This window comes from Lissotriton vulgaris, chromosome 8, assembly GCF_964263255.1.
Source record: "Lissotriton vulgaris chromosome 8, aLisVul1.2, whole genome shotgun sequence".
Lineage (NCBI taxonomy): Eukaryota > Metazoa > Chordata > Amphibia > Caudata > Salamandridae > Lissotriton > Lissotriton vulgaris.
This window is the reverse complement of record NC_141696.1, coordinates 1,497,121,175-1,497,146,805: the sequence shown is the minus strand read 5'-3', so window position 1 is coordinate 1,497,146,805 and position 25,631 is coordinate 1,497,121,175. Positions and strand designations below refer to the sequence as shown.

At 47.4% G+C, this 25,631-nt stretch overlaps 1 protein-coding gene and 1 pseudogene across 1 annotated transcript in view; both read right to left on the bottom strand.

Annotated features, from left to right (window-relative positions):
- Window positions 1–5,240, bottom strand: part of ATP6V1A (ATPase H+ transporting V1 subunit A) — a 328,148-nt gene extending 322,908 nt beyond the window's left edge. The window contains exon 1 of the mRNA XM_086935581.1: window positions 5,059–5,240. The gene's annotated coding sequence lies outside the window, so the exon portion shown is untranslated. The remainder of the gene's footprint in view (window positions 1–5,058) is intronic.
- The window catches only part of LOC147698989 (TSC22 domain family protein 1-like), a 51,784-nt pseudogene extending 41,581 nt beyond the window's left edge, over window positions 1–10,203 (bottom strand).
- Window positions 10,204–25,631: the final 15,428 nt, after the last annotated feature.

The following is a 25,631-nucleotide window of genomic DNA, read 5'->3' as shown; positions in this document are numbered from 1 at the left end:
CGATGAAAAATTAATGAAAAAAAGCATCTTTGTATGTGTTTATTTGTGAAGTGTTAGTGTCTGCTTAAATGCGGTGCATGCTTTTTAGCGTGCTAGCCCTGTCTATGTGTTTGTCTAGTTTTGTGGCTGTTCATGTGTGCGATTTTCAGTGTGCTGTATGTTCTTAAGTGTGTGGATTTTTTTGTGTATGTTATAGTATGGGAGTACTTGACATTTGTGTATATAAGTGCATGTTTGAGTTCATGAGTTTAGGTGCTGCAGAGTTTCTTCCATCCAGTGTTACTACTTATGAATCGACTGTTCATGTACATTTATTAATGAATGCAATAGTGCGAGTCTGTGTGTACCCATGTGTGCACTTTATAACAAACAGCAGACAACAGAAAAGATGCGATATTACAGTTTTGGATGTTTGAATATAATCCCCTGGGGATTTTGAAGTGCCAGTTTCTATAAAACACAAATCTTGTAGTTGTGTTCAGGTGTATGTTTTTTGATTAAATTACAGTGTCTGTTTATCGCCCTGTGTATAAGATAGCGCTGCTCTTTAGCCAGAAAGGAGGAGGGGTGGCCGTTTGTTCCAGTAATTTTTCATCTGCTGCACCTCTAAGTTACCTGTCAAATGCTCCTTTTCGTTTTATGGACATCTGGAAATTCCATACTTGCCTAGAACTCCAATTACGCACCTTTATCAAAGGATCTGCGCTTTGATTCGGAGGGGCATTCAATGCACCCAAACCAGGGGAAAACTTTGCTACAGTTTATGGGAAATGCATCAGGTCAAAAAGTGTTTACTAGCAGCCACTTATTTAATGACAAAGGGGCAAATGCCACACACTTCTCTCAAGCCAATTAAAGGGAGGCAAAGTGACAATGCTCCAGGGGAGGTACTAACACAGGATTGACAAGCTTGGGCAGGCAAAAAAAAGAGTGTAATCAAAGACAACCAATCATAAGCAATGGGTGGGCTCCAATCCCTTCTATGTTTTGGAATGCCACTATATGCCTTACAACAGGCAGCACATGCGTTGTCTAGTAGGCTCGACCAAATGAACGTGTCCACCGTAATTTTCCGAACATGAAAATCTGCAGCTCCTACTCAATCTTACAAAAACCCTTAGGAAATGACCACAACATTGACATGTAAAATGTAGAGTACATTGTGTGTCTGTGGACTAGCCTTCCAAGTCAGTGATATACATGCCTCTTTTACGCTCTGTAATAAGAACATTTTTACAGAGAGCAAAAATTGGGAGCAACAGATACACAGAACTCAACCACTCTCGAATTAGATCCATATCAGCGATATCAGCAACAACATACCACAAAACAGTGCTCTACTGTTCTCTGCAAATTGATTTGGTGACAGACTTTAAAGTGAAAAAACACGCTTTCATTTACATGAATTTAAAGCTATAAATTAATCATGGATTGCATTAGTGGCTATTAACATTAATATATATGTAAAAAAAAATCCAAACAGAAGTAAGAAGTACGTATTTACTTCATAAGTAGGAAATAAAATACTTCTACTGTAATACCTTATCAGATACTCCTAAATCCAACCACGTAACTGAAGATTCACCCTCACTATGAAGCTTATATCAATTTCCTTAAAAGTAAAACAAAACCTAAGGAGAGTCTACCGTAAGAGAATTGACTATGAACAGTGCTACTAAATAAACTAAGCATAACAAACACGAATCCACTTCAGAAAGGTCTTAAACCATGACTATTAAATAGGCATGTAGCATTTACTTAGACTTACTCGAATAACACATCCACATACACCACCCATTATGAGACCGCCACATAAAGCAACAAAATACTTTGCTAAACAAAACCCCCTTCTTACTACTGATCACTATGCATCCCTACAAACGGCATATAATGCATGCATTTAGAATACACCCCCCCCCCGTAAGGAATTTTTTTAAAGATCTAGGATTTGAGAACTATTACTTGGATCCAAAATCTATAACAGACATTTCTAAAAGAGATCTTAAACAATCAGCACTAAGTCATTTGGAATCCTTAAGACTTGCATCTAATTCAACTAAAACAGCAGTCGCACATGCTAACATGATCCAAATAGCCTATGGCATTCATCTGTACCTGACACTACAAATATCAAGTTACGAAAGAATGCTAATAACAAGATTTAGGCTAAATACTTTTTTTAGACTGGTCACATTCCCACTGAAAAACTGTTGGAATGCTACTCTTCCGCCCTGCCCGTGTGATGGTTTATCAACACAATCCAACTTGCATGTGATCATGCTCTGTAAATTCCATCAAGCCCACAGAAAGATTTGGCTACTACCAATACTAAGGTCCTGGGGGTTGAGACAATGCAGACCCGCCCTCTTAAGACTCCAAATGTTGGAAACTGAAAATGTCTGTTATTTTGTTAGCAATTTTTTAAAATGCATTATGAAACATAGAAAGAACCTGTAAAAGTCCTCATTAAGATCACCTTGAGCGGTTTCCTATATTTTAACTAACTCTTTTTTAACATATCAGCTATTCTCGTATGAAATGTTATGAAATGCGTGTACTTTTTTTAATAAGCAAAAATGCAATGTATGATATTATCTGTCTCTTTTATGGTTTTTCCATTGTGAATAAGCCGAATAAAGATCTTTATTATTATTAACAAAATACTTTGCTAAACAAAACCCCCTTCTTACTACTGATCACTATGCATCCCTACAAACGGCATGTATTTATACTATGAAACAAAGGGACATTTTACGTAGCCACTGCTATTAGAAAATATTTTGATACATTGACAGACCACTGTTTCAGATTATAAACAAACAATCTACATCAGAGCATAAATAAACCAATCACTCTCTAGAGGTCAATCTAAGAACACCTCACCTTCATCCAGTTTGGGCATGAAAATCGCAATAACCCCCCATCCCCAAAAAAAACCTTTAGAACTAAACAATGGGGAAACTAAACAGCCAACACAATACTATTTGCGCATTGGGCATGATTGGACCACTAACAACCACAATGGCAAACTCACAATCCCAGACATACTTTTGCAAGGAAATGAAGTAGGGAACTAAGTACCTGGCAAACACATATTATATGAAAATTGCATAACATAAAAACACAAAAGCATTTTCAATAACCCTGCCCTTTGTTCCACACCAATATACCCATATTCTCGCCCCCCAAAGAGTGCAAATCATATTGAATATATTGACCAACGGATTCTTTGAAAACTATATGTGGAAGAAGGTGTTAACCATCCGATGTGGGATATAGTATTGGAGATTTGATAGTTGAGAAGATAGTTCTGGAGCAACTGACAGATTAGTGGTCGTAGGGTGCAGGATATTTGTCAGGTTAGTTTGTGGTTTGCTCAGTCTTTGCTGGTGCACCATTGGAGGCTATACGATGAAGGACTGGCCTGGGGATTTATGGGTTTTCTGAGGTGTGGAGTGTGAATAGTGGAGGACGCTTTCTGGGCACAACTGGTGCCAAAACATCAAATCATGAGTTTTCATTTTCAAAATCCTTGTTTTCAGGTTTGCTAGTCCAATTAACTCAAATAAAGAATATTGCTAGAATGTATCAGGTCATTTAAAGACTGTCCAGGACTAGCAACCCGAGCTGAGGATTGTATAACTGACAGTTAATCACAGTGATGACTGGTGGTGGTTGCTACTGTCGAGGGTTTCAATGGGGAAGTGGTTCGAATCCACGTGGTGCAGAGGTTAAATCAGACGGATGTAGGGGAACAGAAGGATGTTTCAATTGTCAAGATGACTAAATGGTAAGCTTTTATTGGTTGCTGGCGTTGGTTATAAGTCTAACTGACTTTATGTTCAGGGAGAAATTTAGTTTGTGAGCAGGATAATGGCAAATGTGCTCTCAGTGTCATATTGGAAAAGAGAAAACTTATAAGATAACTTTCTCTGGAATTGCCCCAAAAATGTGAACTCTCTTCCCCCAGAGGTCAGAACCAACCCTTCATTAACTCTTTTCAAAAACGAAACAAGTATACTGAAATACTCCCTCTGAAATGTCCTTGTATTGCTGATGTCTGTTTATTCTTAATAAAAAATGTTTTACAACAAAAAAAAATGAGACTAGTAAATAATCTTCCTGTCTGATTAGACTATCCATGCCAGTTTGAATTCATTGCTGGTGTTTTTAATATATATCCTTGTAATATCTTTTCATGCTGTATATATTTATATTCCCCACTTAAATCCCAACCTTTGTTTAGGGTTTGTGCTTCGGGCTCAACCATACGATTCTATTTTGCTCCTTGTATAATTGATGCTATTTGTTACATTGTACAGCGCTCTGACACCAACATTTTGGTCTTGTTCGCGCTTTATAAAAACGTCATAAATAAATAAAATAAATAAAGCTCAGGGGCAAGGTTGGCAATGGTGGATTAGGTATGTTGATACATGAGGGATGATAACCTGTTTTTATCAGCTACGTATTTGGAAAGGGGACGAAGAAGGATGCATGATAGAGGTGGTCTTTGTTTTGACATGGGCAATTAGAAAGCGGTGTATGCAAATCTAAGTGTATGTTTGATATTATCAATCCAGAGTAGCTGGTTGGAGGTTATATAGCTCTAGTGTGACCCTCACATAGCGTTGCCAATGATTCCACGTCGGGAGGAGACCTTGTTTCCAATCTAGGGCTTTTGTGATACAGGTATTGTTAAACGAAATGGTACAAATAAACTAAACCATAATGTCAGCTCCCAGATCATATTAAGATACCCAGTAAAAGCAGGGTGCGTTTAGATCTGGAAATCGTCACGTGACAGATGTCTCATACACATTTTCAACAGCGATGGTTAATCTTCTGCTAAGACTCATCTGCATCATGTTCATTCATTTGTTTATGCGTTTCATTAGGAAGCTGTAGTAGAACTAACGTTTCGATGTCAGAAGACCATTACTGGGACTGTCACAGACTGAGACGTGTAGAGGAAGGCTGTAGAGAGGGAGGGGGCGAGGTGGGGGGAGATTAGAGAGGGTGTCTGTGGTCATTCTCAAGACGGGGTTCGGCCCTTACCTGCGGCAGGAGAGCTGGCGGTCCTGGGTTCTGTGCAGCCCGGTCCCTCCAGATCCCTCTATCAATGACGGCTCCCCGCTAGCCCCCTCCTCTCTGCGCTGCGGCTCTGTCAGAGTCTCAAGACTCCGAGCAAGCGCAGGGCGTCCGCAGTGGCCGCCATCTTGGAAGGTCACACTTGGTCTGCCTAATCACTGACACGGAAAAAACATGAGACATGCACCGACTAAGACTCCTAGAACAAGGTTCTTTGATCATAATATTATACGAAAAGTATATTTTTCATAGTGAGTATTCTATGCTTTACAAAATATGAATTTAGGATTATTATAGTAATAAAGACTGCTGCCTAATGAACATTTGTAGAAAAAAAACAGATATTTAGAAGATCATTGTTTGGCATGGATTTGAGTACACTGTCTGTTGCTTTAAATATTACAAAAATGAAGCTGGTGCCAGTCTAAAATGGATTCCTCTTTGACTACCACTAAGGGTGAAGTCACGCAGTGGCAACCTACAGTAACAGTCGCGTTCCACCGCCCACGCTCTGCCTGCTGTCATCCACAGATGATCAACAATAGAGAAGGAAAAGGGACAAGTAAAAGAAGGAGCTCTCGTTTCTTACATCTACCTTATTTACAGGAGTAGTGAGGAAGTGCGGTTAACTTTACATATGTATGTAGAGCATGTCTGCTATATTGACATATTAACTGCTGCACATATGTAAATATGCATAAATAATACGAGTCTGCATACATTTGAGATATAACATTTAAATTAAGTGCAGAAATGTATTCCATTAATAGCTCAAAAGTCGGTTACGCTGTCTCTTTTGCACCATGGTTACGTCTAAAACGAAAATCTGTCACCTTCAATTAGATGTATCACCTACAGATGTCCCTCTTCAAAATGGCCGACAAAATGGCATCGCCATACTACAATCCTTCGTTTGTTTTGATGACACTCTGTTCGGTCTCATCTTCAGCGGAAACCCAGGTCTTAAATGCCATAAAATATTCTTCTCATATTTATTTTAATACTCTTCTCATGTTTTTTTTAAGGTTGGCAATAATGTCCTATCCTTTGTAGATTGTCTGAAATTAATATTGTTTTACGTACCACAAATTTGTGTTTTAAAATTCTATGTCAGGACCGGAGGCTCTGATTATGTTTCTCATTTCTTTGCTCTTTATTAACAGCAGCCAATAAAAACTCTTTATTCACAAAAAACTACCAAACTCATGAGCACCCAGTGCCCCATGACCATAGAGACTGCCCCTATATAAGGTGTAACAAAGATAACCATTTCCTCTTTCTATGCTGCTCCGCAGCCAGTTAAATGCTTTCCCCTTACTACTTCTGCTTTAGTGGGTGGTAGTGTATGAGTCGTTATTTTATGGTTTACTGCAGTGTGCGGTTGTAAAGATGAAATGATGCATAGGGAAACTTTGCACTTAAAGAATTAAGCGTTTATTTGTAGAGACAGGTTCTAATACAGCAGCCCACACCCGACAGCTGCAGAGGCTTTGTCGTAACTGCCTAGAAAACAGTTGAAGGCAGTAACGACGAAGACATGACAGCGAGAGGGCATTTAAGCAATAACAGAGCGCGCAGATGCGCTCGAGATACATTTAAAGATAAACGCGCAAGTGACAAGTTGCTCCTAAAGAGAAAGAGCAACTTGCAACCTTAACACCATCCCCCTTATTAAACAAATAAAAGAACAAGTGATAACTAACATTCTAAATAAAAATATGAATAACATTTGAAAGATTAAGCAATTCAATATAACAAATAATATTTCTATCACATAATAAAAGTGTTTACATCAAATAAAAATTTCTGAGGAACTGAAACTTTGTGATGTGGCCTTTGAGATACCACTGGTGAAGAGCAAATATCAGAAGAAGATTGCATAGCCAGTGGAGAATTGCAACATGTAGATGAACTTGGAATTACAGCAGGAGAACAATCGTTTGACATTGAATCTGTACATGAATCAGAGTTTCTGTCAACATTAGTCAAAGATGAACTATCAACACACAAATCCATACCAGAGTTTGATCCATCTAAGTCAGAATCATAAAAACCCCTCTTTTTGGTAGAAATGATCTTTAATGCTTGATCATTGGTAATTCTGACCAAACACCTCCTATTCCACCACCCCTTCCTTTTAATAAAGCAGCAGTTTTAGATACTTGTATGACCTTAACTAGCAAAGTGAATTTAGACTCCCCTTTCTTAACTCTGCTGGGCTTTTTAATTAAAACCCAATCTCCAACAGAAAGCAAAATGTCCTTAGTATTTCTAGAATCATGATGATACATAGAAACAGCATTGTGTCCTAGACTTAACAACCTCCTTGATCTTAAGCAAATCATTTCCATGGGAAACATTGTTATTAGACATGTCATTAACCTAATGAGGACAGAGGTTCGTAATTCCCACTCTGTTACGCAGCATTCTGAATGGGGAGACACCTGTATTGCTGTGAGGAGTGTTATGGTAAGCCCAAAGCTTTTGCCTCAAAAATTCTTCTACTTGAAGACCAGCAGACAAAGCAGTCTGAACTCCTTCCTTCAAAAATCTATTAATACGTTCAACAAGACCGTTTGATGAAGGAGAATAGAGTGCAACAGTAAGATGCTTGATCTGTAAGCTCTGAATAAATTTTTGCATTTGATGAGATCTAAATTGAGTGCCATTATCTGTAACAACAAGTCTAGGCGGACCCTCAATATCCAAAATATTCTTTAAAAATCTGATAACAGCATTAGTATCTGGAACTGAAACAAATTAAAAATACACCCATTTTGAAAAATAATCGATCAACACCACGAGATGTCTCTTATTTGCAGGAAGTAGCTCAAATGGCCCCGCAAAATCCAAGACAACCTTTTCCCAAGGTGAATCAGGTAGTGGGACCATATGTATATTGGGTTCAAAGGTTCGCCAATGTTTATCAGAGATCAGACATGTGTTACAATCAGAGATCCACATCTTCACCTGTGAATCAAGGCCTGGCCACCAATAGAATCGTTTTAAATTCCGAATAGTGGCAGACATACCCATATGCCCTTCATGACTTTTCTTGAACAGTAGATACCTGAGTTTGAAAGGAGGAACTAAAGAATCATGACGAAATAAACACTCATTGACAATAGATAACTCATCAGAGACCTGTGCAAAGGGTTTAACATTGGCAGGGAGATTCCTCTCACGTGGCCAACCTGATCTGACATAAGACATAACACTTTGAAGAAGAGTGTCTTCAGCAAGCTCAGATATCCACGAATCCTTGGACAATGGAGAATCATCATCCAACATGTCACAACAAGGGCTACCACACACTCAACTTCATCCTGAACATTAGTTGATGCCTCATCAATAGGCATCCTTGAGAGGCAATCTGCCCGACCATTCTTACCACCAGGTAAGTACTTAATAGAAAAATTGTACTCATGCAATTTTGACAGAATTCTAACCAGCCTAGCTGACGCCTTACCTGTACCGTTGCCATTTAGCATGAAAATAAGAGGCTTATGATCCGTAAAGATTACAAAGTGAGTACCCCAAAGAAAAGTTGAATGCAACCCAACGCCTCTTTCTCAATTATGCTGTAATTTTTTTCAGAGGACAAAAAGGACCGGGAAGCATACGCAATGGTGCGTTCTCTATTATCAAAATGCTGAGAAAGAACAGCACCAAGGCCCAATTGACTGGCATCAACAGTCAAACAGCAAGGTTGCCCATGGGTGAAAAGTGACAAAATGGGCGCAGAAGTGATTAACATTCTGATTTCAGAGAAAGCCTTTTGAACTTCATCGGACCAAACAAAGGCCTTGCCCTTGCACAACAATTCCCTCAACGGTTGGACAATCAAAGAATATCCTTGGATAAAACGAGAATAGTACTCGCAGAGTCCAAGAAAGGATCTAAGAGTGTCTTTATTCTAGGGGGAAACAGTGTCTCTAATGGCAGAGATAAGTGAAATGAAACTTTGGGTTTGATGCCATCTTTTGTGATACAGTGACCTAGATAGTCTAGTTGATCGACCTGGCATCTACATTTCTCTTTCCTGAGAGTAATTCCAACATCCTTGAATACAGATAAAACCCTTTCGAAGGTGAGATTGTGCTCTCTTGCAGATTTCGCAAATATGAGAACATCGTCTTGAAAAGCCTGTACCCCAGAGATACCTTTCAGGATGGTATCCATAAATTTCTGAAACACGCTTGCCCCAGAGGCAAGACCAAATGGCATGCGTAAGTATTTGAAAGCACCAAAGGGTGTGATTAAAGTCATAATGTCTTGACTCTCTGCGACAAGCGGTATCTGGTGGTACGCCGATCTAAGATCCAATAAAGAAAATACTTTTGCACCTCCCAAATTTGCCAACAAATCGTGCACCTTGGGTAGGGGGTGGCAGTCAACAATGATGTTTTTATTAAGGGTGCGAAGATCCACACATAGACAGATCTCATTAGTCTTTTTTTTAACAATAACAATCGGACTTACCCATTCCGACAAGTCTGTGGCCGTAATGACACCCTCATTGCAAAGTTTGACAAACAGGGCTTTGAGATCTTGCCTCACACTAAGAGGGATAGACCTCACTTTATGCACAACTGGAGAAGCATTCTCCTTGAGCTTGATTAAATGTTCAAACTTTTTTATGTTGCCAATTTTGTCACAAAAAATGTTGTCAAGTTTGTTAACAACATTACTAACATTAGTTTCCAAGTCACTTTCAACAAAATTAATGGACTGTTCTGCAAGCCTAATGGGATTGTCAGAACCAGGAAAAAGAGAAATGCCCAGTCTAGCTAAGTCCTTCCATCCAATTATTTTCTTACCTTTGACAGCTACATATATTTTTGTAGTTATTTTCCTACCCAAACATGAAAGAACATCAATGAAATAACCAGACATATCAATGTCGTGATCCCCAAATGCTTTCGGGTGAACATCAGCTTGAGATAGTTGCCTATCTTTCCAATTCTCCATAAACAACCAGTCAGGAATGATTGTAATTGGCGCACCCGAGTCAGCCATCATGTCAAGAAGGACATCAGATACCATTGCTTGGCAATAAGGCCCTTTGATTGATACCTCTTCCAAATTGTCATCTGATAATGCTAAAAACATCTTGTCAAAATCTTGTGCGCATGTGTTAGGTGTGACTTCAACAGAACTGACCCTCACAGTATTTTTAACAGATTTACACACAGACATAAAATGACCTAATTTGCCACATTTTGTACACCTTTTGAATGAAGCTGGGCATCTGGGGTTGTTCCCCAAATGATTGCGAGAACCGCACCTGAAACAGAAATTGTTAGGTTTCTTAAAGGGAGTTCTGTTAAATCTGCCCCTAGTATCAATGGCTGAAACTTGAAGACCCTCATTGGATACTACAGCTACTGACGAGCTTGGGGAAGAAAAATCATTAGCAATAACCTTTGAAGAAACTATTGATCTTTCTATCTCCTTAGCTATCTCAATGGTTTCACTCAATGTTGGATTCCTACAACCTAACAATCTTTCCTGAATTTTTTTTGAAGAACAATGATAAACAAATTGATCCCTCAAACATGTGTCCAACACTGCCCCAAAATCGCACGTAGATGCCAAATGTCTTAAAACAAATATAATCTTCTACAGATTCATCTATATTCTGCTTCCTCTTCAAGAAATTTTAGCGTTCCAAAAGTATACTGGGTTCTTCTGTGAACTTTCTGGAGAGTCTAGCCAGACCCTCTGAATAAACATTCCATCCTTCCTGAGCGCCTGCAGGGGCTTGAATTTGCGGTAAATTATTAAAAACTTTTTGTCCCTCAAATCCCAAATGGCCATACAACAATGCAAATTTCCTTTTTGCATCAAACTCATTGGCATCATTGGCTATTAGGTAGTTCTGAAATAAATTAAGCCAATGTTTCCACGGAATTACAGGTTTACCTGGTGAAGGTAGAAAGTCAGCTATGTTTAGAAGCTGATTGTTAGAAGCCATGTAAAATATTTGCCTTAAAACTGAATTAGTCACAGTAAATGAATGTAATTAAATAAATAAGTGGTTGAAATGTGTCTGGCACAGAGAAGGTAGGCAAGTCAAAGTCGAAATGTACTATTAAATTATCCCAAAGCGGATTTTAGCCTTGTCTCAGTAATTTATTCCTCTTAAATAAGCAATAATGTAGATAAATGAGCAAATGGTGTGCCTGTCACCGAAGGACAGGCAAATCTTACCAATTAAATGTCCTTGCGTCAAGACTGGGACTGGATTCCTGATAAATGGTCTTTTGGACGGAGAAACGACGATCCTTTGCCACGTTGCTAGGCAACGACTCCTTCCCTCCTCTGGAGTTTAAACAGACCCAAATACCTGGAAAGGGTTAAGTAAAACCCCTCCGGTACACGTAGGAGGAAGTCGTCACGACGTCAGAGGGTGGGTCTTAAACTTCCTCCAGTTGAATTGAGCGTCGTCTGTATCAGGCAACGGCTGGGAAGATTTGCAGGTAAATCCAAAAGAAATACTCGTCATTGGTTGGTGGGCTGAACAAATCCTTCGTCGCCAAATGTAAAGATGAAATGATGCATAGGGAAAGTTGCACTTAAAGAATTAAGCGTTTATTTGTAGAGACAGGTTCTAATACAGCAGCCCACAACCGACAGCTGCAGAGTCTTCGTCGTAACTGCCTAGAAAACAGTGGAAGGCAGTAACGACGAAGACATGACAGCGAGAGGGCATTTAAGCAATAACAGAGCGCGCAGATGCGCTCGAGATACATTTAAAGATAAACGCGCAAGTGACAAGTTGCTCTTAAAGAGAAAGAGTAACTTGCAACCTTAACAGCGGTATACTTGGATGCTGCCTTGTGCGCAAGTATTTTGACATTGTTTAATTTGCTGCGTTTGAGTTGGCTCATAGTAACCGGTGTTCTTCACCATTGTCAGTTTCATTGAGACGCGTCTGCCCGCGCGTACCTTTGCGCCCGCTACAGTACCCGGTGGAGAGGGAGTGAAGGGAGCGAGGACACGCGTCAGTCCTCCTTTGTCTGGGACGAGTGGCCGTTCTCCGCGGCGGCGATTTTGACAGGAATCCCTGTCAGTTTCCTTTTACTGTTAAGAGCAGGAACAGCGCTTCGATTTAAAAAAAGTTGAAATAGACTTGTACTCCCGGTGATGCCCGCTGCTTTATATTGCTGTGGGCTGGATAATTACGCATAGGCCTTGCCTAGAGAGGTTGACAAGCCCTCCCCCCACCACATAATTGAATACTTGGACTATTGGCTTGCCTGGGGTTGTACCTCTCCCCGTGACTGTCCATTCTGTGGACCCCTAAACGAGTGATAACTCATTTAATTGCATTCCACTGGTGCTTTATACACGAGTATCCTCTTAAGATGGACAAATTCCTATATGAGGAGGAATTTTTCGATTCCGAGCCAAAGGCTCTTTTAGAGCAGGACCTTGTGGAGGCCCTGGACGCAGGGGTGCAACAATCGGTTAACTCAGCCCTTGTAAGAGCGATTGCACCCCTGAAGCACCACCAGACCAAATATGTGCTACAGCAGGGATGGCTTCCTCCCGTGACCACCCGGCCAAAACCCAGTGGCAAAATGAGTTTCAATCCTCATGCGGAGGATTTGGCGCGCCTAACCATGGCCATGGCGAACGATCATGCCTACATTACACCTGAGGACACAACGGACTCCCTTCAAGGGGAAAATGGGGATTCGTCCTCAGAGCAAGATTCAGACCAAGAGGAAGCTCCGCAAAGAAGACTAGGAAGGAGCATCATGTAGATACCCCCTCGCAACCCAGGGTTCTCACCTTTGAGCCTGCGGACATTGTCCACCCCAACTCCACCGCATGGCTCTTGCCACAGGAGGTAGCAGACGATGTTCAAGCACACCTACGACTGCCTTTAGATAAAGACGTCAGGGCTCGACTTCGGTCATTATGCCGGGGACCGGATGTTGGACAGGCCTCGTGAAAGGCCCGCTACCTCCCCGCATGAAAGGGCCCAGACACCGGCTCTCACTGTGCCCCCGGAAGAACCACCCCGGCAACCCACCGAAGTAACCCGCAAACCGTCCCCAACGGGACACCTGCTCCCGAACATCCCAGCATCGGCTGTCCCGGGCCTCCACCAGCACCATTGCCCGGCCCAGCCGCCATCTTGGACACTGCACCACGAGGCCGCGTGGCCTGAGCTCGACCCCAACCCTGGGCCTGGCCAGGCCCCGACATCGAGGCACCACCATACCCCCAGGAGGTGAAGAGACCACTTGGCAGGTCAATGGGAGAGAGGAGTGTCGATGGCTCTCCCCCGCCAGGTGCCGATCACCCCCGGCCTCCCCGGGCGCTGGCTCCACCCCCCTGCTGGGTGTCTGGACTCCCTCATCCAGGACCTCCCGACCTCCCAGCGCGAGGGTCCGGACATCAAAGAAGGCCAGACCTATAACTGGGGCAGCTCCAGAGCAGGAAGGCAGTTGTATCCTCGAGTCGAGAGACACCTCGAAGAACTCATCCCTGACGGACTGCTGACGCTGCCGCAGCCCTGCCTTGTGAACCACCTCTGAAGCCTGCTGGCGCTGCCGCGGCCCTCTGCAACGGGCATCTTCGTCTGGACCTGCTGGCGCTGCCGCGGCCCATCCTTGTGAACCATCGCTCCTGCCTGCTGGCGCTGCAGCGGCCCATCCTTGTGAACCATCGCTCCTGCCTGCTGGCGCTGCCGCGGCCCATCCTTGTGAACCATCGCTCCTGCCTGCTGGCGCAGCCGCGGCCCCTCTGCACAGAAGTCATCATCGTAGCCTGCTGGCGTTGCCGCGGCCCTCCTTGCCGAGACTTTTCATCCTAGCCTGCTGGCGCTGCCGCGGCCCGACCTTTCAGACCTCCGAGCTCGAGGATTGTGAGCACCTGGTACCGGACCGGTACCCAAGACTGTCCCGCTACCCCTTTTCCTACAGAGACTAGAATTGGGAGGATCCTCGTGTCCTGCCCCCACTGTATCGTTGATAACCTTGCCTCAAGAATCCTATATAAAGTGGGCAGATCTTATCTTTGTGTGGTGTCCATTTGTGGGGGGGAAGTTACTGGTCTGTACGATCGCCGGAGACGGTCCTCACCGGAGGCCTCTCCCCCTGTACTCGGCCGACCCTCCAGGTCCCCGTCTAACATTGGTGGCCAGCGGCGCAATCCGAACCAACGCGTAAGCGTACAGAAAGTAACTCACCCCACGACACAACCACAATGACCACGAAAGAGAGCGGAACCACAGAGAAATTCCAGATGGAGAAATTAGAACAGTATAACCACAGAGAACTGAAGCAGTTCTGCATAGAACTAGGCATTGCTACCATAGGACTGAGCACAAAAGAAGACTTAAAAAAAGCCCTGGAAACTTGGGCAGAGACGGGTACGGCCGTACCCCGAAACCAAAGCCTCGAGGCACCAGAAACAAACCCCACTCCGACGGAAGAAAGAAGATCGGGTCTCTCCCCAGAGGAGATCCGGGAACGGGAAAAAAGCAGGCTCCATGAATTGGAGCTGGCTCGACTTCGGCTGGATGGAGAACTAAAGTTGGCGGAACAAAAAATAACATTGGAACACTTGCGGCTCCGAGAAGAGCGGGAAGAAAAACAAAGACAGAGAGAGTTAGAAGAGAAAAAGCTAGCCTACGAACATGAGCGCAACCTAAAAGAAATAGAGCTTCGGAAACAGAATAAAGATCACGGGGTGCCCGAGCGCCCGAACACTCCTGCCACTACCGACCCGAAAGTCCACATCCCCAAGGATGTCGTCAGAGAGTATTACCGGAACGACGACATCCAGCAATGGTTCAAAGCCTATGAAGTAGCCATGACCTCCCACCGGATTCCCCGAAGCGACTGGGGAGCCGGGTTATGGGGGAGGTTCGTCAACGAAGGGCGAGACGCCCTGCTGCAACTCCCGGACCATCAGATGACCTCCTACGACCACATGAAAGCCGCCCTTCTCACTCGATACGGACTCACACCCGAGATGTACCGCCAGCGGTTCCGCGACTGCAAACGGATCCCGGGTACAACTGGGTAGAGTACGTGAACTTTTTCAGCAGAGCCTTCGAAGGGTGGATCAAGGGCAGCAAGGTGACCACGTATGAGCAACTCTTTGACCTTATTGTGTGGGAGCATCTCTCTAACAATTGCTTCGTCGAGCTCAGGCAACACCTCCTCGACAGTAAACTAACTGAACCTCGGCAACTCGCCGCCGAAGCTGACCGATGGGAAAGCACCCGAGTTGCCCGAAACGGCCCCGGCGAACCAAGCAGAACCAACCAAGGACCCCATCGCCCCCGAGGGGGAGGAGGAGGCCAGGGTCGGGGCAGAGACGCCGTCCCGGCGGCTCCCGCCAGCAACGCCCCGCCCCCGGCCGGCAGGGGAAACCCCCGATGCGTCCAGGGTTCAGAGCCAATGTTACTTGCCACCGATGCCAGCGACCCGGCCACTACGCCAACGACCCTAGTTGCCCGAAAAACCAGAACCCTATGCCCCGCCAGGTCGCTGCCGCCGCCCTGGGGGAAGAGCAAACCCCAGAAGATTCGGAAGAGTACGAGGCCGACCAGCCCGAGTGGGAACCAGCCGCCATGTCCCTGGTCTGCCTAGGGGAAAGAGACATGATTCCGCAGGCTCCCCTACCCGCCAATACACGGAAATACAGCCAATGGGTCAACATCAACGGGCGCCAGGCTGAAGCCCTACGTGACACCGGGGCCAGTGTGATGGCAGTCCGCTGTCATCTGGTGACCCCGGAGCAGATCTTGCCCAATGTCCTGTGCCCCGTCCGGTCAGCCGACAATTCAGAAAGCCTGTGTCGGATGGCCTGCGTCCCCTTCGAGTGAGGAGGAGTGTCCGGAATGCTGAAGGTGACCATCCGCGATGATGCTCCAGTAGACTGCCTCCTGGGGAACCACCTCGAAAGTTCCCCCTGGGCAGCCGTCGAAAGAAGAGAGCACCTGGGGATGCTGGGCCTTCCTGACTGGGCCTGCATAACGACCCGGTCCATGGCCGCCCGCGCCATCTCCAATCCCGAAGAACCAGAATGGCCAGAACCTCATCCCCCGATCATCCCGGAGGGAGCCGCCCTAAGCGCCAATCCCCCAGAGCAGACCGAAGAGGGGCCCGTTCAACTCCAGGACCTTCCCGAACTGGCCCAGTGGCGGCAAGAGGGTGGTTCCACCCAAGAGCAGTTCCGACAAGAGCAGAAGACCTGTCCCTCCCTCGGTGTCTCCTCGCCCAGAGCGCAGGAGACACCGCAGGGGCCCACTGGATTTATTGGGACAATGACCTGCTCTACAGTGAGCAAAGAATTGCTGAGCTGGGGGCCAGCCGGGTGTTGATGGTCCCCCTCCGCTTCAGAGACTTCCTTTTGAACTTGGCACACGATGTCCCCCTTGCTGGGCACCTGGGGCAAGACAAAACCTACAACTGCCTGGTGACTCATTTCTACTGGCCCAAAATGCGTAATGATGTCTCCAACCACTGCCGGGCCTGCCCTACCTGCCAGGCCAGCGGGAAGAGCGGCCGAAAGATCAAAGCACCCTTGCAACCCTTTCCCGTCGTCACCACCCCGTTCGAGCGGGTCGGAATAGACATTGTGGGGCCCCTAGACCCCCGAACGGCCATAGGGCACCGGTTCATCCTAGTCCTGGTGGACCACGCCACCCGCTACCCTGAGGCCATACCTCTTCGAACAGTGACAGCACCCGTGGTGGGCCGAGCGACAGGGGCACGAACTTTATCTCAAAGTACATGAAGTCTCTCTGGCAACAGTGCGGGGTCACCTACCGGTTCACTACCCCTTATCACCCACAAGGAAATGGACTGGTCGAGCGGTTTAACCGCACTCTCAAGGGGATGATCATGGGCCTAGAAGAACCCCTACGTCGCCAATGGGACGTGCTGCTTCCGTGCCTCCTCTTCGCCTATCGAGAAGTTCCCCAGAAATCCCTCGGCTTCAGCCCCTTTGAGCTCCTGTACGGACACCCCGTCCGGGGCCCCCTCAGCCTGGTCAAGGAAGGATGGGAGATGGCCCCCCAGAAGACCCCTCCAGATGTCTATAAGTACCTCCTGACCCTCCGCAACCAGACCCGGCGATTCAGGGAACTCGCCAAAGCCAACCTCGAGGCCAGTCAAGAAGACATGAAAAGATGGTACGATCAGCATGCCTCATCCATCGAGTTCGAACCCGGCCAGCAAGTGTGGGTGATGGCCCCAGTCGAACCCTGTGCCCTGCAGGACAAATGGACAGGCCCCTTCAAAGTGATGGAGCGCAAGGGCCCTGTCACCTACCTAGTGGACGTGGAGTCCTCCCGGAACCCCCTGCGAGTCCTCCACGCCAACAGACTCAAGCCCCACTTCGTACGTTCGGAGCTCAGCCTACTGATGGCAACCGATAGTGGGACAGAAGAGGACTCTGAGCCCCTCCCTGACCTACTGAGGACCCGCGAGAAAGATGGCTCAGTGGAAGGGGTCAGACTCTCCGATGCCTTGTCCCCAGAACAACGCCAAGACTGTCGGGCTCTCCTGCTGCAATTTGCGAGCCTGTTCTCCCTTACCCCCGGGGTCACCCCCTGGTGCCTTCACGATGTGGACACTGGGGATAGTCCCCCCATTCGACACAGGGCGTACCGAGTGCCAGATCGGGTGCGCACCTGCATCCAGGACGAAGTCACTAAGATGCTGGCCTTAGGAGTGATCGAGCCATCCGACAGCCCCTGGGCCAGCCCAGTCGTACTGGTCCCCAAGGCTGCCGCCCCGGGCGTTGCCCCCGAACTCCGGTTCTGCGTAGACTATCGGGGCCTGAACGCTGTTACCAGAACCGACGCGCACCCCATCCCCCGGGCGGATGAGTTGGTTGACCGCATGGGGGCTGCCCGCTACCTGAGCATCTTCGACCTCACAGCGGGCTACTGGCAAATCGGCCTCACTCCCAGGGCCCAAGAACGATCCGCCTTCTCTACACCGGATGGTCACTACCACTTCAAAGTGATGCCCTTCGGCATGAAAAACGTTCCAGCTACCTTCCAACGACTCGTGAACCAGGTACTGGCGGGCCTCGAAGAATTCAGCGCCGCCTACCTGGACGATATCGCTGTGTACAGTTGCCACTGGGCGGACCACCTGCACCACCTCCGAGAAGTCCTGCACGCCCTCCAGCAGGCTGGCCTCACTGTCAAGGCCAGCAAGTGTCAGATTGGCCAGGGGTCCGTGACCTACCTCGGACACCAAGTGGGGAGCGGTCTGGTGGCCCCCCTTCAGCTCAAGATTGCGGCCATCCAGTCCTGGCAACCACCTGTCACCCAAACCGAGGTCCGGGCCTTCCTAGGACTCACCGGATACTACCGGCGGTTCGTAAAGGACTATGGCAGCATTGTGGGGCCCCTTACAGAACTAACATCAAAGAAAAACCCCAAAATCGTCAACTGGACTTCGGACTGTCAAACGGCCTTCGAGAAACTGAAGGCCGCTATGTGCACCGCCCCCGTGCTCCAGGCCCCCGACTACAGCCGAGAATTCATAGTCCAGACGGACGCCTCAGATCATGGCATTGGGGCAGTCCTCTCTCAACTCAACGCAGAGGGGATCGACCAGCCAGTGGCCTTCATCAGCCGACGCCTACTAGCTCGAGAACAGCGCTGGAGCACCATCGAGCGGGAGGCCTTCGCAGTGGTATGGGCTCTCAAGAAACCTCGGCCCTACCTCTTCGGTACCCATTTCAGGGTACAAACCGACCACCGACCCCTGCAATGGCTGATGCAGATGCGGGGGGAGAACCCAAAACTGTTCCGATGGTCCATCTCCCTGCAAGGGATGGACTTCACTGTGGAGCATCGTCCTGGCCAGGACCACGCCAACGCCGACGGCCTGTCACGCTTTTTCCGCCTCGGCGAGGAGAGTACCCAAGAGGATGGGTGACTCTCCCTGCCTTTAGCTGGGGGGGACGCATGTTGGACAGGCCTCGTGAAAGGCCCGCTCCCTCCCCGCATGAAAGGGCCTGGACACCGGCTCTCACTGTGCCCCCGGAAGAACCACCCCGGCAACCCACCGAAGTAACACGCAACCCGTCCCCAACGGGACGCCTGCTCCCGAACATCCCAGCATCGGCTGTCCCGGGCCTCCACCAGCACCATTGCCCGGCCCAGCCGCCATCTTGGACACTGCACCACGAGGCCGCGTGGCCTCAGCTCGACCCCAACCCTGGGCCTGGCCAGGCCCCGACATCGAGGCACCACCATCCCCCCAGGAGGTGAAGAGACCACTTGGCAGGTCAATGGGAGAGAGGAGTGTCGATGGCTCTCCCCCGCCAGGTGCCGATCACCCCCGGCCTCCCCGGGCGCTGGCTCCACCCCCCTGCTGGGTGTCTGGACTCCCTCATCCCGGACCTCCCGACCTCCCAGCGCGAGGGTCCGGACATCAAAGAAGGCCAGACCTATAACTGGGGCAGCTCCAGAGCAGGAAGGCAGTTGTATCCTGGAGTTGAGAGACACCTTGAAGAACTCATCCCTGACGGACTGCTGGCGCTGCCGCAGCCCTGCCTTGTGAACCACCTCTGAAGCCTGCTGGCGCTGCCGCGGCCCTCTGCAACGTGCATCTTTGTCTGGACCTGCTGGCGCTGCCGCGGCCCATCCTTGTGAACCATCGCTCCTGCCTGCTGGCGCTGCTGCGGCCCATCCTTGTGAACCATCGCTCCTGCCTGCTGGCGCTGCCGCGGCCCATCCTTGTGAACCATCACTCCTGCCTGCTGGCGCTGCCGCGGCCCATCCTTGTGAACCATCGCTCCTGCCTGCTGGCGCTGCCGCGGCCCCTCTGCACAGAATTCATCATCGTAGCCTGCTGGCGTTGCCGCGGCCCTCCTTGCCGAGACTTTTCATCCTAGCCTGCTGGCGCTGCCGCGGCCCGACCTTTCAGACCTCCGAGCTCGAGTATTGTGAGCACCTGTTGGCCGCCCTGGTACCGGACCGGTACCCAAGACTGTCCCGCTACCCCTATTCCTACAGAGACTAGAATTGGGAGGATCCTCGTGTCCTGCCCCCACTGTATCGTTGATAACCTTGCCTCAAGAATCCTATATAAAGTGGGCAGATCTTATCTTTGTGTGGTGTCCATTTGTGGGGGGGAAGTTACTGGTCTGTACGATCGCCGGAGACGGTCCTCACCGGAGGCCTCTCCCCCTGTACTCGGCCGACCCTCCAGGTCCCCGTCTAACACCGGATTTGGCGGCAAATGTAGCGGATACGCCCGAGGTGGACCCGACAATGTTGACCTAATTAAAAAAGTACTCCAAGGACCCCAAGAAAGTCATCGATTGAGCCTGGCGGTGGTGTCAAGATAAGTTGTTGGATTTGTCGGGCCTCTAACCAAAATCCTAGAAATGGGTTACAACGCAAAGGAGTATGGGGCACCTATAGAGCCCGACAAGCTAATAGGATGGGTGCAAAGAGCTGGTGGCAGCTGGGCAACGCAAACTGCGCCATGTCCAGTGAGTGGAGGCATTCCATCCTCCTCAAGCTGGATCCCAAACTGGCGGAACTTTCCTCTTCGGAGGCTGGACCCGTAGCTCAGGGTCCTTTATAAGGCCAACCATTTTTAAAAGAGCCAACCAAATTTGTGGCCACCTTCAGTGGTCTTGACAAGGCGCAAGAGTCCCTCAAATGCGCTTTAAGTCCGGTTTTCACCAGGGCCGGATGATACAGAGGGCAGTCGTTCGGCCGGGTATTTAATGAAGGCGCCCCACAAGGGTAATATCAACAGCACAGAGGAGGGTATCAAGACGCAAAACTCCGGCCATTCCTCATTCTACCCCTCCCGGAGAGTCAAGAACCGATTCCGAAAAGGCCGGTTCAGAAGTAACCAAGGCAACCAGCAAGATGCTGGAAATGCAAGTGAGCCTAGTTTTGAGTTCAGAAGTGAGGTTGGGGGGACAAATTCAATCTTTCCTACAGGTCTGGTAGACAGTCTCACAAGATGCATGGATCTTGGCGACGGACCAGGGTTACAAACTAGAACTGTCGGGCACTCCCCATTCAGAACTCTCATACCCCTCCAATATATTTTTCCCAACACAATCAGTGTTTTATCACCAACGAGATAAATTCTCTCTTGATAAAAGGAGCCATCGTTGCCACGCAACTCCATGCACAAGGTGTTATCAGCAATATTTTCCTGGTTCAGAAAAAAGGGGGAGGGTCCAGGTTAGTCCTGAATTTGAAAGACTTCAACAGGTGGATAATCTATTGTCATTTCAAGATGGCGGGCATCCATCTTTTACGCGACCTCTTGCAAGAAGGAGACTGGATGGTCCATTTGGATTTAAAAGACGCGTACCTATCTGTGCCCATTTTAGCCCCACATCATCGATTCCTTCAGTTTCTCTGGCAAGACGTTTGTTACGAATACAAAGTCCTTCCCTTTGGGCTTTCGTCAGCACCAGGGTGCTTCACGAAGCTTCTCCGCCCAGTGGTGGAATACTTGAGATTGCGCGGTGTTTGGTTAATAGTCTATTTGGACGATATCATTATCATGGCACGCTGCCCTCAGCTGGCGATCACGCATCTCGGATGGTCCATCAATTTACTCCAGAGTCTGAGATTCGTGGTGAATCCTCAGAAGTCAATTCTCTCTCCCACACAATCTATCAAATTTCTGGGTTTTCAGATCGATTCCCAGAGCTGCCAGCTTCTCCTCCCAACTCAGAAGATCAGAGCAATCAAGAAAGAGTTGAAGTGGATTGTGAACAGGCAGATTGTAACCTTGAGGTCAGTGGCTAGGATAGTGGGTCTATTGGCATCTTCGATCCAAGCCATTTTCACGGGACCCCTTCATTGCCGCGCACTCCAATGATTAAAGATTCAACATCTCCACAAAGGCTTTGGATATGCAGAACAAATTCCTCTTTCCGAGGAAGTGAGGTTGGTGATGCTGTGGAGGCTAGACCACATAGAGTCGTAGAATGGCAGAGCCATATTCAGTTCCAGCCCCGAAGTGGTGATCGAGTCGGATGCCAGCCATTGGGGTTGTGGTAAATAAGTTTTACCTAATCAATTTTTCTATATAATTATCAATACAAGACAGCTCATTAAAATGAGAGGCAGAGTCCGTGGTATCTGAGTCATACGGGCTTTAATATTATGCTTCGAAGCAAAGGATATCGGGTTCCATCACCACGCAGGTTCAGGAAGGGACATTCAACGTTTTATTAACTTTACACATTATATATAGTAAATCGTTACACTTGAATCCAATACAGTAGGCGTAACAGGTGAAAAGAGAGAGATAAGAACACATGTGCGTAAGAGGAGGCGTGAAAAGAGGCGTACACATGGGCGTGCACTGTACATGTCAGAGAAACGTCACAAGATACATCACATGTGGGTGGAAGCAAAGTGAGAAGTTGCAGAATCAGCAGAAACCCTTCGCCTACATGCGCGCGCAACTAGTATGACGTGAAACTGGGGGCTTTGACTTTAGTACTAGTGGAGGAGACTGGTGTCTGGAGTGTCAGGGCAACCTGTACCTATAGCATATCTGATATCTGTTGTTTGGAGGATGTAGTGTCTGAAGCAAAGGTCTCTCGGGCAGGGGCCTTTCAATACCGAATGCTAGTGCATGCATACGTGTCTTGGTGCAATGCGCGGAGCCATGGGCCTACCATGGTAACGGGTTCAGTAAATCACCTGCAAGGAGGACAGGAAGGCCGGGCCCTTTGCTCTGCAGCCGGGAATATGTTTACCCATTTCACTAGACTGGAATGTGTTTTCGAGGAGGCTGAGCAGATATCTGTAGGCAAAACATGAACTTGGCAGGCAGTCCAGGCCGAGCCGGGCACCGCCGCGCTGGCAGAAAGTAAGGCAGGGGTCAGGGATGCGTGCAGCTTCGGAGACAGGAGAGATGAGGCAGAGAGGCCTCGTTAAGGGCCTAGCTCGACTGAGTCAGGAAACATGGAGAAAACGTGTGCGAATTTCAGAAGTGCACCACATAAAGACGGTGGCACCGTATGCTTAGGAACATATTTAACGGGATTTCTTGGTATGGTTGGATAGCTAACATGTTAAGGATGGACGCAAATGTATGTGCGTCTCTCTAGCATGTACAGAACGGATGTTACACGACATACAAGGAACATGGGCGCATGGATAGGGTGCGAGTTGGGGGACACTTTGACTACCTGAAAATTTCTATTACCTCATTCCCTCCTTGGACCCTACTACACCCTTCAGGATATATCTATATTCATGAGACCATCTATCTGTTCATAGAGCATCATTTGTTCATCTTTCTTTATTCGAGAACGGGAACGTGTACTTGGACGGGGAATACAGGCTGTGGCGCACAAGCCGCAAATCGCTGGCCCACATTGCAGACAGAGACAACAACTGAATACTATGGCCAATATTATTCCTAGGAACGACAACAATTTCCATCCCCAGGCAGAGACCACACTCCAGAACCAACCGGACCAAGTCCAGGAGCCTGGATTCTGATGCATCTGATGGGGTATTTCATGAAGCCGAGTTATGGCCTTATACACAGATGGCGCGTTATTTGGAATAAAAACACAACAACTGGATCCGATGACTCTACAAGCCCCGCCCCTATCTGCCAAGATGACGTCAAGGACAAGGCGATTTTGAAGAACAACAAGTCTCATAGCAGACTGTTCCTCGGTCAGGTTACCTAAAGCAGAAGCAGTCTCGTTCACTACTGCTTCCAATGTTCTAGTCAATTTTCGAATTAGTTTACTATTTGAGACAGTGCCTATGAATGGAAAGAATCCTTTATTGAAGTCTATGTATTGTTCTAAAGTAGTTTCAGTCTGATCGACAATCGGGATTTTGATCTCCCTTCGATGTCTTACATGAACGAGATGTGAGTTTCTGTGATAATCAGGCGGGGCTAGAAAAACAGGTGGCAATAGGAACGCTATATAGCACGTCCCATCCCAATCCAATGGCAGACGTACATAGGCTGTCTGACCACATATGAAATAAGAATGGCGAGAAGCTTTGAAAGTAGACTTTCCTTTATCACTGAAATCGACAACAGTATTACAATCACTGTGTCCTAAATATACTGAGCCATTCTTTCTGACGCATAATTCACCTCTCACTGGTAAAACTGTAATAGACGGCAAGTCCGAATTGGTCTCGGACTGGACGTTCAGGATCATGAGGTTGAGGGAGAAGTTACCTAATGCATACACTTCATTTTCTAGATCGGTCCCAGTCCTTTGTGGGAGACCGTCGGCATCTGGAAAACATGCTTTATTCATGACTGTATTCAGGTTCCCCCATATCCAATTGCCTTGGGAAACTTTGGACTTACTATCTAGGGAGGACATTAAAGTAAACCATGCACCACACGAACCATTATGTGTGAACGGGTAAGGAAAGAGGGGCAGAGCTCCCTTGTACTTCTGATAAGGAGGGAGTCGGCCATATATCCAGCAATTGGTGGCATTGATGGTTTGGTGAGAATGATGTAACATACGGATGAATGTATTGTTGCGCATTGCTAAACGATAGGACAATTCGTGGGGAGGCAGTTCGCTGAAAGTGTGCTCCATAGTGTCATTAGAGGAAACATGTACATTTGAATCAAGAGGAAAAAAGATGTGTAACATTAAACTTATACAGATTATCGTAAGACTCAGAAGAAACATTGAGATCAAGGCAATGATGCATCCGCTGTGCAAAACTTTACAATGTTTTTTCCATTTCTCGTTTCGCCTATCTCTCTGACTACTGGGGTTCCAGCGGACTCTTCCGATCGAAATTCCTGATAAGTACCAGATCTCCTGGACGTACTTCATGTAGCTTTACTTGGGTGTTGTCCGGGAAGGCAGCCGCGACCTGTGAACGACAAGATTGTAGTGCAGACATCAAGGAGGCCAGGTAATCTGTCAGCATACAACTGTCAACATCAGTGATTCTACGGGGCATAGGCGTCCCCCACATATTCGGAGGCCTCCCAAAGACCACCTCATACGGGGATAGCCCTGTCCTGGAATGAGCTACCATTCGCATGTAAAAGAGTGCAACTGGCAAGGCAACTATCCAATCTACACTTTGGACTTACTATCTAGGGAGGACATTAAAGTAAACCATGCACCACACGAACCATTATGTGTGAACGGGTAAGGAAAGAGGGGCAGAGCTCCCTTGTACTTCTGATAAGGAGGGAGTCGGCCACATATCCAGCAATTGGTGGCATTGCTGGTTTGGTGAGAATGATGTAACATACGGATGAATGTATTGTTGCGCATTGCTAAACGATAGGACAATTCGTGGGGAGGCAGGTCGCTGAAAGTGTGCTCCATAGTGTCATTAGAGGAAACATGTACATTTGAATCAAGAGGAAAAAAGATGTGTAACATTAAACTTATACAGATTATCGTAAGACTCAGAAGAAACATTGAGATCAAGGCGATGATGCATCCGCTGTGCAAAACTTTACAATGTTTTTTCCATTTCTCGTTTCGCCTATCTCTCTGACTACTGGGGTCTATTCTATACATGTCAGAAACCTGTC